General features: G+C 50.1%; 1 long non-coding RNA gene across 1 annotated transcript in view; it reads left to right on the forward strand.

The window, feature by feature from the left end:
• The window catches only part of LOC122441332, a 61,049-nt gene extending 55,273 nt beyond the window's left edge, over positions 1–5,776 (forward strand). Inside the window, exon 2 of the long non-coding RNA XR_006269332.1 lies at positions 5,500–5,776. This is a non-coding gene — a long non-coding RNA (uncharacterized LOC122441332). The remainder of the gene's footprint in view (positions 1–5,499) is intronic.
• The last annotated feature ends 224 nt before the right edge of the window (positions 5,777–6,000 follow it).

Below are 6,000 nucleotides of genomic sequence, written 5' to 3' on the forward strand. Positions count from 1 at the left end.
CAGAACGTGGGCCAGCAGGGGCGGACACGGGGGATGTTCTCGGAGGGCAGTTTCCATTCTGGTGTCTTCTTCTCCACGTCTGGCTGGGACAGCCAGCCCCGCCTGGAGGGCCCTGGACGGGGCGCCGTCCTCCCCCGTGTGTGGCAGGGCTGTGCCTCGGGACTCACGGTCCCTTTCTCTCCTGCAGCCCCTCTTTGAGAGTCCCCGGGCTGGCCCAGTGCCCTACCCTACCTGTTCCCGCCACCCCTGCAAAGTGGGAATGGGAACTGCAGGGCCTTCCCTTGGTTGGTATCCAAGGCTGCCACTTTCGGTGTCGTAGCCTGGGGCTGTGTTTTTCTTCTTCTTCTTCTCATACTTCCTGTATGAGGTTAGTTTTTTTAAATGATAAACAAACTATTTTTTTAAACGTTTTTTTTGACCTGGTCATGTGTTGCCAGCTACCTATCCGGCTGTGAGCCTTCAGCCGTCAGCTCCTACCTGTGCACTACCGGGTGTGAGCGAGGCTCCGAAGCAGAGGGGGTCTGTGCTCCCCTCTCCTCCCAGAGGGGCAGTCAGGTAGAGGCATTCTCTAGTCTCCTGTTCGAGAGAAATACCAACAGACATCATGGCTCAAGGATTCTCCCCAGGCAGAGCGCGTGGGGGAGAGGAAGGCTACGTGTGGGAGGAGAGGGCTTGGCCAGGAAAGACGTGGTGTGGTGGGGGATTCCCGGGTACAGGTGTAGAATCCCACGGTGTCACTCCCACGCCCTGCAGATGCTCAGCGTCTGGGAAAGAGCACTAGGGAATGAGCCATAGCCGGCCTTTCATCCCAGGTCAGCCCAGACCGTGCTGCCAGTCTCAGGGGGCTCCCGGCCTGCCGGTCCTTCCCTCCCGCTGCCGCATCTCAGGGCAGAGCCATCCAGTGAGGAGCCTGGGGACAGCTGACCAAACAGACAGCATCAGTAGACAGCCGACCTGCCATGGTCATGGTCATGAGCCCACGGCCCGGGTATCACTCCCCGCTGGTGAAACTCGGGTGTGTGTCACAATCACTCGGGCACTTGTGAAAAGAGACATCCTTGGGTCCCATTGCCAGAGTTTCCAATTTAGAAGGTCTAGGGCACACCCTGAAAATCTGCATTTATGAAAATTCTCAGATGATACTGTTGGTCCAGAGGTCCATGTTGAGGACTGTTAGTTAGGGCCATGCGTCAAGGGTGATTGGAAAACCTAAAGGCCTAAAGATTGTTTCTATTTTTCCCTTTAATGCTGAGTTTCCCTTCATGTGTTTTGAAGGGAATCTTTAGAGGTAAAACTCCAACTGTGGAGGTAAAACCAGCCTTTCAGAAAGACCTTTGCATCCCATAGTAACAGTATAGCAAGGTTACCTAACTTTGACCTTTTACAATGTCAACCAGACTATAGATCTGCTATAATGTTTTTGAGGTTTAATTCTTTGAAAAGAGGATTTTTTTTTTTTTTTTTTTTATGGATAGAGAAGGTGACCAAGGGGAGGGGGGTGGTATTGACTAGACCAGGAAATAATTGAGTGAGGCCCAGTCCTTGGGTTGCCCACCGCTGTTTCCATTTGTGGAAACCTTTAGTATTAACAGAGGGAAGTATTTTGTGGGTTCCTTTTGGTACCCAAAGGTGCGCAAATTTCCAAGATCCTTGGGGGTCAGGGTGAATCACCCATGAACTCCTGTTCATCCTAAAAGGTGGAAGAGCATCATGATCAGGATGCTGGACTGGAGGCTGAGTGCTACCAGGTACCAGCTAGTGGCTGAACTTCCCCTGCCTCCCAGGTGAGAAAGATGTTCCTGCAGCAGCAATCTGAGAGGGCAGATGCTCACAGAAAGCACGCATCCAGACTAGTATCTGGGATGGGATGGGATGGGATCAGCAAACAATGGACTACGGGATGCTGCTTGTGTTTGGGGCAGTCCTGGGACAGGCTCGCACTCTGCTGCTGGCTTTGTTAAAGGCTGAGACTTCCTGAACCATGGGTAGTCTGTAATGATGCATGGAACACTTCGCAAAAACTGCTTCTCGGGGAGGTCCCCTCAGAAAAGCTTCTATGTCTGCTCGGAGTTATGTGGCTTTTGTTCTAAAAACGGGGCCCTCCCCAGAAACAAGGGGAGGGGGCCTCTCAAGGGCGGCTCCTCTTTCCCCTGCCCTGACATCTCTCATAGCACAAAAGCTGAATCATTGGCACAGGGGATCCACATCACTTATCCTTAAAATTAGTCTGCAAGAAACAACGATGTCTGCTGAGCGTGTCCTCTAGGTTTTCATTTTCTGAGAGTGTGCACCTTGGCATTGCCAAGCTTGCCACACCCTCCTGACAAGTTTCAAAAGCTCAAAAAAGTTGGCTTCCAACCCCATCCAAATCCGATATGAATCAACACGAACAGGATGTGAGTACCTGGCCCATCATTTTCCCAGTAGCTGATGGAGCCCTCGACGAGTGTGTTTTGCACGTGGGTGGCTGGGGGCTCAGGTCCGGTGTTTTGGCACTGGGGTTTCGGCACTGTCGAGGATGTTACAACAAGTTGAAGTGTGTGCTCTTTGCTTCCCCATTCCCCTGCCCGGGTACTTGTTGTTTAGTCGCTAAGTCCTATCCCACTGTCTCTGCTGGCTCAAAAGTAATGAATTGGCTTGCCAATGAATGAGTCTCAGGAGATGCGGGTTTGATCCCTAGGTTGAGAAGATCCCCTGGGGGAGAAAATGGCAACCCACTCCAGTATTCCTGCTCTATTCCTACCACCTGGGAAGTAGAAGCTTGGATGGAATAGAGGGGAAATGCCCTGACCTGTGACCCATCCAGTCAGGGGTGGATGTCTGAGCGCTGTCCCTCTCCACGTCTGTTTTCCAGGCTGAGGACCCTCCTCTGCCACAGGAGATGAGAGGGTGTGATCTGGGGCCTGGCTTGGGGAGTATCCAGGGAATCGCCAGGGCTGCATCTCAGGCCCCTGATAAGGACTCATATTCACAGTGTGGTGTACAGATTGAGGGAAAGTGGAGCTGGGTACCCACAGTGGGGAGAGCACTTGGGGGTCCCCTGAATGCTAGAGACCTGCAGGAAGAACACAGCTCAGTCAAGCTGGGAGTAAGAATATGGGAGTAACGTGTGACCAGAAGTTTCTCTAGGAATATCGCAGTGCAAAAGAAGTGCTGGTGGTCTCTGCCCCATGCCAGTGTATGCTGGCACATGGGAAGCCATTTATGTGGTCAGCTCTGAATTAGCGGCAAACATTTTAGAGCCCCTGGGTGTAAAATCTTGAGTTTCTTCAATGATAACTGGACTGCCCGGTCAATGTGGCGCCACTCAGGGTTTGACTTATGCATGCAAAAACTTCCACACCAGCTAGATCAGGTTTACAGTGGAAAGCTAGAATTCAGAATCTAAGGATGATGGTAGGAGAGATCCAGATCTCATTCCCAGCAATATCTTTTCCAGAGGGACCCTAAAAAGACTGCCAACTTCCTCATTCTGTGTATCTGTAAAATGTAGGTTGACCAGATGACACCTCCCCCGGTTGTTATTTTGGTCCAACTCCACATGGTCAAGTGATGCATACCAAATCCTGCCTGGGCTCTTGCACTTTGGTTTTTCCTTCCCACTCAGAACTGGAGAGGAGCATAGGTTCCTTAGCTGCCTCTCTATTTCAAACTAGAGGAACCAGGTCGCCCCTTCCACCCATGTCAGCCACTGATGCGTGTCTTAGTTCCTGTTTCTCTTTGCCCACCCAGGAAGGCACTGCATATAAAATCTTGGGCCCAGATTCTGATATTAAGTCACATTAGAAAATGCTAGCTCATTGAACACACACTAGGAAACTGGTATTCCCAACAGGCTCAGGTGGGCAGCGTTCTCCCCAGATGTTAGCAAGCACACAGCCAGGTTCATCATCACTCAGAAAGGTCACTAGTATAGGAGGCTTATGAGAGAAAAAGAAAAAAAGGCTGCAGGAGTTTTGTGATTCAGCAAACTCATATGTGGGGGAACTTAGAGGGAAAATATTGAGGAAAAACAATACAGAGTTCCAAGAAATAAACAGACTGTCACAACTGCCCTGTGAGTGTCAGGACCGCAAGGACTCAGTCTAAGGGAAGCTCTGCTCTCTGTTGCCCGGTGGAACCTTGTCTGCAGAGGTTCCAGTGTAAGAGGGGTTCCACTCCAGATATGTTTGGGAAGCACACAAGGAATTAATTTAAATGGCTTTCTTTATTTCCTAATTTCTCAGGGTCTTCTGCATGTTACTGTGCATTGTGAATGAATCTCTTCCAGAAGGATGGAGCTTTTCCAAAATTATGCAGCACCCCCTGCTCCCAGCCTTTTTTGCAGAAAGTTTTGTGCCATTAACAAAAGTCAGGAAAGGGAAAGGGGCCCAGGCAGCTGGCTTTCCGAGTGAACTCAGGGTCGCATCCAGCAAAGATGGCATGTGGAAGGGATGACAGGGTGCGCAAGAAAGTTCTGAACAGTCCTGGGCAGAGTGCATCCCTTCTCTGACCATCAGTGGTGGCTGGTCAGAGAACGCGATGGGGAAGAGTGGGCAGGTGTGGATTTGACTTTGCTCCCATGACAGTGCTGTCTCCAGTTCTCTCTTCCTCCTCCAAGGTCTGAGCTGCAGATTTAAGTGCAAAGCCCATTTTTGGGGAGAGGTGGACCGTTTGTATTCATGAATCAAGCCATCCCTCTCTCTGTCTCTGTACCTGTCCCTTCACTTGTTTGGGAAAATTAAGGGTGAGTTTCCACAAACAATGTGGGGCTTGGGAGCCAAACCATAACAGCCTCAAGTGGACAAAGCAGTTTTCAATAGAATCATAGTCTCTGGAGTTATCTTCAGCCCTGTGCTGTCCTTCAGGGTCTTTGCTTGGACAAGATCTCCCCTCTTACCATCTCTCCTTCCCTCTACCTCGCTGAGGCTGCTCGGGACAAGCTTGTGTGTGCATAATGCTGTGAGGTCCCTGGGAGACTAGCTCTCTTGAATGGGAAGAGGAGAGGGGACCAGAAGTTCATACACCACCCTCCCCATCCACCTGCATCCAACTATAATTCCATGGTGACCTCTTTTAAGTCTCTTTGGACCCTTGAAGAGAGGCTGTCAAAGTATCACCTGGGTCAATGCCAGGTTTGTCCAGGGAGTCCTATCTGACTTCAGCTAGACCAACAAGGGCACGTAGGGGAAGTGCCATGGTGTGCCCCAGACTTAGACCTGGACCCAGAGGGGGCAGAATTGACTTCAACTTTTCAGTAAACAGGCAGTGGGCTTCTGGGAACATCTGCCTTTACAGTCTCATTCTGAATTATTTTTGAACAGATGCCCCGCCCACCGCCATCCCCACCGCAGTTTTTGTTGATTATCACTATTTGAATAGACGCTGATAAATTTGATTCCCCATCTTACTGTGGCATTTACGATCTGTCTTTCCCTTTTCGGTTTCCATGTACTGGAGTGACTGTGTCTCAATGCGGTTGGCAGTGACCTGTGTTTTTCGTGCATGTTTTTGTTTCAGAATAACTGGGAGATGAAACAGGAAACTTTATGACACAGTTGCTTGAAAATGACACAGGACTCAGCCCCTCTGCAACACCTCTACCTGCTGCCCACGGCCGAGTGCAGGGGCAGGGCTGGCCCTGGGACCTGATTCCAACTGCCGTGGACTCGGCTTTCAGTGCGAGATGCCTGCCATGTGGTGCTCATGGTCTAGTCTGGTCGCTTTCCTATGTAGCTGGCCAGTCTCAGTGTATCTTTGTCCCTTTCCCTTCATTAAAAGCATAACTAAAGAAAAATGGATTGTTTGCTTATTGTTGCTGTTCATCTGCTAAGCTGTGTCTGACTCTTTGAGACCCCATGGACTGTCCTCTGTCTTCCATGATCTCAATAGTTCTGTTTAAATCTCAATGTAAAGGAGACCAAATAACGTTTGAGATTCATTTCTCTAGGACCACAGAGAAACCATGTCATAACCACACAGCTCATTATGACAGCTTCTAGAAGAAGTGTGTTGAACTTG

This window comes from Cervus canadensis, chromosome 5 (assembly GCF_019320065.1).
Source record: "Cervus canadensis isolate Bull #8, Minnesota chromosome 5, ASM1932006v1, whole genome shotgun sequence".
In the NCBI taxonomy this organism is placed as follows: domain Eukaryota; kingdom Metazoa; phylum Chordata; class Mammalia; order Artiodactyla; family Cervidae; genus Cervus; species Cervus canadensis.